We start from the raw sequence: 10,911 nt of genomic DNA on the forward strand, positions 1-10,911 counted from the left end.
CCCCTCCATCGCCTCCCCTCCATCCCCTCCCCTGCCCAGAAAACGGCCGGGATCCGGAATTTAACAGGATCTTATTTCCAGGGTGGAGGGGGCGGGGGTGCGAGGGTGGGCTACTGCCCGAAGAAAAGAAATGGGGAGGGGGCGCCTAGAAAAGACGGATCCCATGATTGTGCTTTTTATTTATTCGTAATAAATAAAGGTGATGGGTGTAGGTTTCGTCCCCCACCCCCCGAAGATTACCTTTAGGACGATCTCCTTCCCACTTCGTCCTCGCAGCTCCCTTTTCCATTTGTCTCCACTCCCACCCGCGCGCTCCTTTATCCTCCGCGAGCCTCGGGTTTGGGGGCCTGTGGGGTCGGAATGCGCGCGGCTAGGTGAGGAGAAGGGGGTCGGGGAGGGAAAGTCCGGGTCGGACCCGGGCAGAACAATGAAACGGCCTGAAATCCCCCTGCATCGACGTGTGTAAAGAGAAAATGTAGTTTAGGTTTTCAAGTTGGGGAGGCGGCCAAGACGTCTTTCTGGACGGGTCCGGGTGTTCTGCGTGGCGCACCTTCACCTGGCGCTGGGTCATTTTGTCGGGTTCGACTGTCTTCAGGAAGAAAGAAAACGCAGGGCGAAAGCGCTTCGCTTCCCTACCCTCCCTCTCTCTCGTTTTTCTCCCGTCAGTTCTGTCAGTTTCCAGCCAGAAATCAAACCAGAATCAACTAAGTTTTTTACACTTCGGTGTGTTTTTGTGTGCCTGTAGTGGGAGGGATTCTAGACCCAAGTGGGCCTGATTTTTCAATCTTTTCATCGTGAAAATGTTTTTCTCATGAAATCATTGGAATAGCAGCCTTTACATACTTTTAGCGGCAGTCCATCTGGCTTTCGTTCGGTTTTGTTCAGAGATTCTGTGGGTGAAATAGCAAATGAGAGGGGAAGAGGTTTGTGTGAAGCAGAGAGGAGGGGTGAGGAGAGGCGATTTTAATCCTTCCATAAATCCAGAGAACAGTGGTGGCGAGTGAAACAGGGAACGCATTAATAGTTTTATCTTTGTTGTAAGAGGCAGATTAGAAAAAAAAAAAACACCCCCACTTATCTGCAAAGAAAATCTGTTATTAGTTCCAAGGCTCCAAATGAATTAGGTTTCTGGGTGGAATAAAGTTACCAGTCAGGCCCTGGATAGCGAGGCTGTAAATAACCTATGGACTGTAAATATTTTTTTTCAGACTCTTGGAAACAAAGGGGCTGTTTAGAAGGCAACAGAGAGATGTTATTCCAGGGGCTTTCCTCTTTGATTCTGAAGAACACAAGGTCCATTTAACCATTCGACAAAACAAAACGAAATTTCTGATCACTCCACCACGCAGCGCAGAAGGAGCCCGTGGCTCTGTGGCCTGCTAGGAGAACCCATGTCGGGCATTCATTGTTCGTCTGTGTCTCTGGGAGGGGGCTCCCGTCAATGCGCCCACTGTCTATGGAGTGTTAAAATGAAACAATTTTCTCTTTATGAAGTACCTCCTTGAGACTCCCTCTGCTGGACACACCGGGTGAGCATTAGAGAAGGAACTTGGCATTGAATTCAGAACTACAGTAAACCCGGCTGCTTTCCCTTTCACAGGGGCTGGGTGTGTGGGTTGGGATGTATTTTGTCAACTTTGTGGAAAGCCATCTCGGGAACGGCCCTGTTCTCCTCCTGTTCCTTTCATTCTAAATCCGTGTGGAATGTAGGCCCGACCTCTGGGGCTGAGCCTGGGCACTCCTGTTCTTTCTACAGTGTTCTTCTAGCGCTTCCCCCCAGGTGCAGGACTGTGGGTGTGCACGGTGTTGTGGTTGAAGACTCACTAGGGACCTCAGAGGTCTCAGGAGTGCAGGTTTTGTTTGCAAGTCTTCCCTCCTGTCCCAGGAGATCTCCCTGGTCACCGCTTTCAACCCCGGGTTTCCCTCCGTCTTGTTTGTGTGCTCTCTGAATTATTCCGAGGTTTTGTACGCTTTGATTCTTCAGTGTCTCTGTGCATCACTATCGTCCTTTTCCTAGTCTTCCTCTTCTCCCCTCCTCATCCAGTTCAGCATCCCTCTGCACACGTCCAGGGTCTTGTTGAAAGAGTCTGTTGGTCACGCTCTGAAACAGACAAGTGACCTCCGGAATCAAGGATTGTATGGCGGGAACCTCCCCTCGCTCACTGTGCTGAGCGCTCCTGAGACTCCATGACCTCCTTTTCCCGCCTTGGCGATACCTGCTGGATTCAGTGAGCCTGATTTTTACCAGATCCCGGTCAGAACACGAGGACTCCCTGTGTGTGTCCTGAGGGAGCAGGAATTTTCCTGTGGAATTCTCCAGAAAGAGTGATTTCTAATAGTTTTTACGCTACTAAAAAATCGGGCCTGGGGTTCTTCTCAGGAGACAGACAGGTGAAGGCGTTTCAGCTGTCATTCAGGAGAGTGCATTTGTTTCAATGGGGTGCAGTCGCCCCAAGCTGGGATATGGGCTGAAAACCTGGATGCACGAGGGGAGCATTCTGAACTGCCCGATGTTTAGAGAGAAAGGCTGTCTTCCAAACAGGGCATGTTTGCTAATGCGAGTTACTGGGTGGCGGAGTGTAATCAGTCTTCCACAATTTGCTTCTAAGGATAGGTTTATAAATAGCACATTAGTTTTCAGTGGCTCGGTACTGATTAGGTTCAACTTCTTTAAAAAGGTTTGTTTTCTTTAGAAGGTTAAACATTTGCCTCACAATTGCTGGTTACTCCATCGACTTGCTTAGCAAGGCTTTTTTCAACATGTAGTGCAAAGGCCGACTGAAAAGATCTGTGTTGCCACAGGTTCTGAAGGAGAAGACCCTAAGTTCTCAGTTAGTTATGCTCTACTGTACCTGAGAGGAGCCACGTTGACTGCTTACACCAGTGGTTCCCAACCTTGGCTGCACATTAGAATCACCTGGGCATCTTTTTAAAATCCTGATTTCTGGGCCGCATCCTCCAGAAATTCTGTCTCTTTGTTATGGGGTGGGGCCACAACATTAGTAACAAAGAAACAGAATTTCCGGAGGATGAGGCGCAGAAATCAGGATTTTAAAAAGATGCCCAGGTGATTCTAACGTGCAGCCAAGGTTGAGAACCACTGACTTACCCAGTCAGACTTCCCCAAAGTGTTGAAATCTACCATCGGATAGGCCGGAACACACCTACCAAGATGCCTACCAAGAAATGGGTTCTGAATCATCTTCCATTAAAATAATTTGATGACACATGTTCTGAAATATCTCTTCTTGTGTTTGTGTGTTATGTGTTGTAAATGAGTAAGTTATAAATATTGTTTTCATTCTCACCACATTTGAGCAGTGAATCAAGGCTCGTGGATGTCACCTTAGTTCCGGGCAGTGGGTACAGTATCTGAATCAGAGGGAGCTAGCGTATGGCTCAGGACGTGTTACTGAACTTCTCACTTCTCACGAGTGGATGGGGAGTGCCTGGCTGTGGTGGGCATTTTCTCAGTGTGTGTTAAATCCCTCTATCTTTTGAGCTGCTTACAGGCATGATGACTCCAGGGAAAGAATAACTCACAGTTTAGAAAACCAATAATAGCAACATTTCAATTATTAATCTCCTGCCATTCGTTTTCCAGTTTGGGCACCAGCAACAATAAGCCCCCTCTGGCCACAGAAGAAAGGGCCCTTTCTGACCCCCTCTGTGACCTCTCCAGATCCGGGATTCCCACTGAGCTGCCACTGGTTTCAGGTGGAGAATTTCTCATCTGTAGAGGCACATTCGGTGCCACTTTAAAAACGCGGAGGCGAGCCTGCAGAACAGTTTCGAGGCTGCAGCTGTGCCTCTGGGAAAGCATCCCCGAGTCTGAAAGGTATGACCTTTGCCCTTCATCAAGATCCATTCCTGACCCAGGCAGCAGGCCAGGGCAGGAGGGCTGGCTTACCAAGGGCCCCCTCCCAGGGGAGGCCCCCAGCCACCCACCCACCCATCCACGAGCCAGCGCCTGCAGGCTCACCGTGCACACCACATCATTTTCCTACAAAAGAAACTTGGTGCTTTAAGCAAGCTTCAGCTGCGCGTAGTCTTCATATTTTATTCTGTATGTTCTTTCATTTCTCCCTTCCTTGTTCCTCTCATAGAAACCAGTCTTGGGGAACCACCTTCGAGGTTTAGGTGGAACAAAGTAGGGATGATCAAGAGGATATGATATGTGAACCTTTTTTTTTCTCTGAACAGGTATTTTTTATTGTTCTCTGTACAGATATTTTGCCAATGCTTTCTGGTAGTCTTATGTTGACAATTCAGGCACTTCAGGTTGCTGTCAAAGACCGGATTCAGAATAATGCGAGCTGACTGTAATAATCACCACAGAGTGTGAACCTGAAAGGCCCAAACTCGTAATGTCAGGTTCCTAATGTCAATACCCTATTGGGGGAAAAAGTAAAAGGAAATGGAGAACCTGGAGTGAATAGGAGGGTCTTTATTTTTTCTCTAAAAGAAACAGACACGCCTGAAGTTCACAGTGATAATTGTGACTCAGACCCACTTGGTTTGTGCTATACATACTCTCTACCCGCATTAACTTGTCTTCCTAGCAGACCCAAGAGGTGGGCACTGCTCCCTTACTTTACAGGTAGGGCACTGCTTGAATGCATTCCTTCAACAGACATTTACGTGGGGTCCCTGTCCTCGAGGAGTTCAGCGGGTATGAGAAGTCAAAGTCAGGACTAAACACGGGCTCACCAGCCCAGGGTCTGACTCCAGGTGCTTGATTTCCTCGTGTGTAGGTGTGTGTGCGGGTTCATCATTTTCATCTGTTAATGTTTCTTAAGGGGTAAAGCCAGGAGTGAGGAATGTCCAGCGCACGGGCCAGATAAGGCTGGCCCTGCCAAGGCAGGAGGGGTGAGTTAATGAAATGTTGGACTAAATACATCAGGCTAATTTTTACGTTGGTGGTTTTGTATGGCCTGCAAGTGATGTTATACATATCCGAAGGGCCCTTGGGAGAAAAAGGTTCCCCACCCCTGGTAGAAAGGGAAGATGCCTTTTCCCTCTTTTCTCTTGGAATATTTTCTTTATTTGGAATCAGAATTTATCACCGAATGTACAAAATACCTACGACAGATTCCCTTAGAAATGACCACCTCTGATTTGCAGATTGCGTCCTCCTGTTTCATTGCTTACCGTTTTATATCCTTATAAATGCAAATATATTTCAAATGCGCACATGCTGCTTGGAGACTCTTTGGTTTTGGTAGTTAGCATCCCAGGCTGTTGGGAACGGACCCTTGCATCATACGTGGCTGCCGGAAGATTAATTCCTGGCTTTGCTGCCTGGCTGAGGTCTTGCATTCCAGGTAGTTTGCGACACTTGTTGGTGGAGGTATGGAGTGGTGGTCACTCAGCAGATCACTCGGGCCAGGGGTTAAGGAGAAGAAAGCCCAGGCCTGCCTCTTGGGAGCTGGAGCCAGAGCAGGAGAGGACCTTGGGAGAAATATGAACATTCAGGAAGGTGAATGTTCTTGACTGAAATTATCAGGTTATCAGAAAAAAAAAAATTTCCAGAAAAAGGCCACACTAGTAACTCCCTCTGACCAATTCCAGGATTCTATTAACCAGATTGTCAAGAAATTCCCGGCCTGAAATCTCGCCTGCTGTCCTCCAAACCTGTTTTCTTTTACTCGGGTCCTTTCTCTAAAACCTTTCCTACGCTTGAAGACAATAACTGGGTCTCTAGCTCTGTCCTCACAGGGCCTGTGTTGTGTTCTCTCCCTCCTGAAAGCTCTGGTTTCTCCACATTAAATACAAATGGTGGTGATCAGAACTGAATACAGGTCTTTAATGCTGGTCTCATTAGTACACTGTGTGCAAGAAAAATGACTTCAGGGTTCTTGCATCAGTGTGAGCCCCTGGAGGGCAAGAGCCAAGTCTGATTCATCTTTGTATCCCCTACAGCTGCTGGGCAGTTCCTTAAACCCAGTAGGCGCTTCATAAATATTTGTTCAATTGACTTCCTTTAATATAGTACCTAAGTAATAACTGATAATCCCACCAGCCCTGGGTTGGTGACCTCTGGTTACCTTGCTTTCACCTCGGTCCTGAGTATTTTTCCTGTACTCGTGTCTAAGCATCCCTCACCCCAAATAATGCCGTCTTCTTGCTCTTTGAATCTAAGCTTCGTTACTTTGAATTTCACCCATCTACTTCCAGCTCTTAGTTTCTCCCCCTGCAGATCTGACAAACAGAATACAGAGGACGTAAGTTTAAGAACGTGAACTACTCTTGAAAGAGGAGGAGAAGAGCGCACAGAAGAATCTTAATGATTCAGCGTAACATCCATTCATCCAGACTTAGGACAGTCAGTCAGATTCTTTACAGATTTGGAGTCAGCTAAAGCCATACCTGTTTTACCAGGTTTTCTGCCGCAAGTGAGCTAGGTATCACGAGAGTGGTTACAAGTCAGCCTGGCAGTGGGAGTTCCTCCCTCTCTCTGGTCTAAAGCCAATGGAAACGGCAAAAGACGTGACAGACAAAGCCATTCAACTTGGGATTCTCTGACGGATGACTTTGCATTAGAAAGTGAGCTAGCATAAAATAGTGGCCAACTTAAAAAAAAAAAGTAGAAACTGCAAAATCCATTTTTTTTTTTAAAAAAGGAGCAAGCCTTTAAAACTGCAAAATAATTTTGTGGTTTTACAGCCACTTATTTCTACACACAGCGCTGAACAGATTTGCAGTGTTTTAGCAATCCTTGCCTAACTTCTTTTGCTCTGGTAGGTTCTGGTTAATTAAATGCCACCGCGTTTGAGCAGAATTACTAGTAAGATTGATTCACTCTTGCATGTGCTAATGCTGCAGACGTTATAAAACCTTTGTTCTCACAATAAGAATGCAGTCTAATATATGAGTGGACAAGGACTCCCCCCACTCCCACCCCTGCTCCCTTCCCCACCCCAGGTTATGCTCTCCATCCTCACTGAAGGATTGTGGAACTTGCCATCACATTGGGTGGAAAAAGCACTTTGGGTTCACGCAGTTACAGATTGCATCCTGATGAAATAAGGCTTGTTCCTGTATTTTTACCATTTTCCTCCATATCAATCAATATTACCTCCTTGGTTCAACCAATAGAATTGTTACAATGTAAAATGATTTTTCCAAGGGCTTAACATAAGAAGAGGGCTCCATCACGCCAGTTCTATATAGAACTTCTCATTTCATAGCATTAAAGGGGCATGTTTCAATGGTATGTGTTCCTGGAATCCTGTTGAAAGTCACATGGTAAGGAAATTTGGAAAACTCTGGCTTGTTGCTGTTGTGGAAATGTGTTCTTTTTTATTTTTTTCTCTAATGAGGAATTTATAGACTGACTAAAGCCAGCATGTAAATTCTTGAAATTATGCAGAAAGGCAGTAAATTACACCCTCCTGAATCCTCTGTAATGGCGCCTACTCACAGAACCTAGACTGACAGCAGGAGCTTCCGTGGGAAAGTCCATTTCAGAGGAACTATAACAGGTGAGGAGAGATGGAGACAGCGCAAATGCACATGCACATGCACACGGCTTCACCCCCTGAACCACTTCCATCTCCAGCTCCAGCACACTGTGGTTACTGTTATTCATTAAGCATGACCTGCACCATCAGGAGGAGATTAATCGATATTCATTAGATTCTGTTAACGGAGACTGGGAGGTTCTCTAATGTATTAGAGAAATGTGTCCATTAGAAAATGGCTAAAATAAAAAAATCTCTTTCATTTGATTATTCCATGACTTGTTCCAAAAAGGAGTTAAGGCCACTTTAAAGGGTTACGTTTCTGAAAGAAAGGGAATTAATTTATGTAGATCAGTTTTTGTGGTGCAGCTGATTTCCAATGAGGTCGGATAAATGAGGTGTTCCTATACAAAGAGACACAGCTCTTGTTCTGGTTTAACACGGTGAATAAGCAGAGGGCATGATGGAATTCATTTGCAGAGTAATTTTTGCTTGGCTGGAGTGGTAAGCACAAAATAGACCAGCAGATGAGAACACTGAGTGTTTGGGATCAGCTGTTGAAAGGTTTAAAGGGATTCTAATTCAAGAGACCTTTTATGGTGTAGAGGGAGAAGGGGACCAATATCATCAAAATCATACTTGAACAAGGTAATTTTTCCTGGCCTGGCATTAATAGAAGGAATAAGGCAGCCAAGAGGGTGAGCCATGCTGGGAGGCCGTAAGGTGCGCTGGGAGGCGTGAGCATCGTGGCGATGGAACTGAGCAGTTGGGGGGCACAGGAGAAAATGCACAGAGCACTTCTCAGCATGCCTGACCCAGGGGTTCAAACAATATTTGTTCCTTGCACTCTCCTCCCCACCCCTTATGGTGGTGATACGGGGTCAGGGAAGCTTGCCGATGTTAGCTGTACGTGGTATTTCTTCTACAGAGCTGGTAGGCTTTCCCCCCAGCCCGTAACAGGGTGCTGGGTCCCTTGCAGCCCACAGTGCCTCACTGAGCCCAGCCAGAGGGAGGATGTCCCCCTTGTCCAAGGAAAGCAAGGCCACACACGCTCAGCACCAGTGTTTAAAGGGTCTTCTGTTAGGAAGTTGTTCTTTATGTTTCCCTGAGAAAGTCACAGCTTGTCACCATGGACCCCTTATTAACAAGGAAAAAAATCACCGAACCGCAGAGCCCTTTCAGTCACTGAGCGGCTTCCCAAGATACCTGTGAGAGTCGTTCTTCCCATTGACATGACCAGCAGTGGAGATCTGTCCTGTTCCAGGCATGACGTTCTGACCCCAAATTAGATCCTGTTGGTGTGCTCTGTCCAGAATAGTAAACTAAGTAAGTGTTTGAACACACAGATACACACTAAGGGACGGGCTGGCCCTGACATTGGTGAGTCCTGGGACTGCAGTGCGAAACAAGGCTCCCAGTCTGCGACACACCAGTTCTCTCTGCCCCTGGTTGGGGTGTCCAATCTGTGGCCCTGGGAAAGGCCTGCTCAAGCCAGTGTGCACCCAGCGGCCCTCGGGAAGGCCTGGGAGTGGGTACGAGGCCTTTTGGGCTGGATTCCCAGGGACCCAGCATGGTAGGAGTGGGCACACCTCCTGACTGGGGACTCCTCTCCCTTGGGGAGAGGTGTGGCTGGCACCTTGGAACTATGGGGTCCATGGTTGGGGCCCCTGATGCCCTCTTCTAAGGGTGGTGCTGAGGGGGCTTCTTGCTGTGAGAACTTGGGCAACAGAGGCAACTTGAAATGCTTCCTGTTTATACAAGTCATGGCTGGTGATTGCTTCACTGGATACACTGCTCTGCCCCCTTTTCCCTCCTCAGCCTTGATCTTATACTTAGGGTTGCTCCATAAAGCGGAGTTGATGACACAGACCCATTTCCTGTTGCCTGCTCAGAAAAGCTCAAACCATTTATGTTCCTCTCGCAGTGAAACTCCGTGGAGAAGTGGTTCTCCAACGTGGCTGATTGTCAGTCACCTGGAGGGTTTGTTCAACCAGATCCCTGGGCCCCGCCTTCAGTTTCCTGTCCTAGGTCTGGGGCGGAGCTTGAGAATTTGCATTTCTGATGGAGAGCCCCTGTTTTAGAAGAATGCACTTAAGAGTGAAAAAGCAGGCAGTATTTAAAATCAGAAGGAGTTGTTTTTATTAAAGCTTTCCTGGCATTAGGTGCAGCTCAACTGCCTTTTGTGGCCTTGACTTCTTGAAGCCATAGGACATGGTACAGATCCAGCCTCCGGCCTTCCAGCCTCTGGCTCCAGGAGAGTGGAGACCCCAACTTCTCCAGGGCCTGTCGTAAATGCCAGATCTACTTTCTCTTCTTCTCCCAGAGCCAGTCTATAGTTCATCCATCATGGCCCTGGGTCCCAGAATAGAATGGGCAGATATCATACTCACAATAATGACATGTTATTATTAACTACCATAAAGAGCTCTATGATCTTCTCTGTTTATAGGAGGGGAAATTGAGGCTTAGAGATATTAAATTACATGTCCAAGGTCTCATAAACAGTAGCTGGTAGAGCCTGGGCTTGAACCCACCTGATACCAAAGCATGCCTTGCTCCCCACAGGTAAGTTACAGTGGTCTATGCAGCATACAACAAGGAGACACATGATTGGGATCCTTGGAGCAGGGGCCGCTGCGGTGGGCACTGATGGGGCTGGTGTGGTAATGTCACAAACACACATTCCCTGAGGCCCTGCTGTCCCATCTCTCTCCTCGTTGCCATACGGGATCACATGAGAGTGAGTGCAAAGCACTGAGGCCAGTGGCTGGCACGTAGGAGGGTTCCGTAAAGGGCAGCCAAGCCACGAACCCCCTTTGAGCAGCAAAACAGATACAATATCTGAGGATAAGCTTCCTGAGACCTCTAAGGAAAAAAATGCCATGAGAAGATGCTAAGAGCTGATACTTCCCGAGCCCTGGCGATGGCAGTTCTGTTCTCAGGTTTCACGTATATTAATTCATCGAATCCTGTAGTGAAGCCGCCAGGAGGATCTGCTGCAGTTCTATGTTGCTGAGGCGCAGGGGGGTGCCACAGCTCAAAGGTGGCAGAGCTGAGATTGGCCCCAGGCAGCCTGGATCCAGAGCTCAGACCCCTGACCACGGGCTCTAGCTACAAGGTGGAAAGTCTTCCCAGCCCCTTCCTCGATGAGGGAGTGGAATGTGTAATATGCTCTCCTTTGGCTCTTCTCTAAATGTGTTCTTTGTTTCAATCAAAATCTGAATAAATGTTTCAAAATTCAAAAAACCGAGTCCTGCCAGTCTTGAAAGATAAGTCAGGTCTGAAAGATGAAAAGTAGGAAAGGGGCGAGCTCTCTACCATATGTTCCTACCAACTGTAAAGCTTCCGGTCTGGCCCAGATGGACAGACCCCTCACTGAAGGCCTGTGGTCTGCAGGCACTTAGTGGTGATGAAGAAGGTGCTTCGAAGCATGGGGGGGGGGGGGGGG

At 47.5% G+C, this 10,911-nt stretch overlaps 1 long non-coding RNA gene across 1 annotated transcript; it reads left to right on the plus strand.

Annotated features, from left to right (window-relative positions):
• The first annotated feature begins 52 nt into the window (after positions 1–52).
• On the plus strand, positions 53–1,968 carry LOC107185186. Its single transcript, XR_001516106.1, has 2 exons — positions 53–374; positions 1,209–1,968. It is a non-coding gene; the product is annotated as an uncharacterized LOC107185186 (long non-coding RNA).
• The last annotated feature ends 8,943 nt before the right edge of the window (positions 1,969–10,911 follow it).

Source organism: Myotis davidii, unplaced genomic scaffold (genome assembly GCF_000327345.1).
Source record: "Myotis davidii unplaced genomic scaffold, ASM32734v1 scaffold329, whole genome shotgun sequence".
Taxonomy (NCBI): Eukaryota; Metazoa; Chordata; class Mammalia; order Chiroptera; family Vespertilionidae; genus Myotis; species Myotis davidii.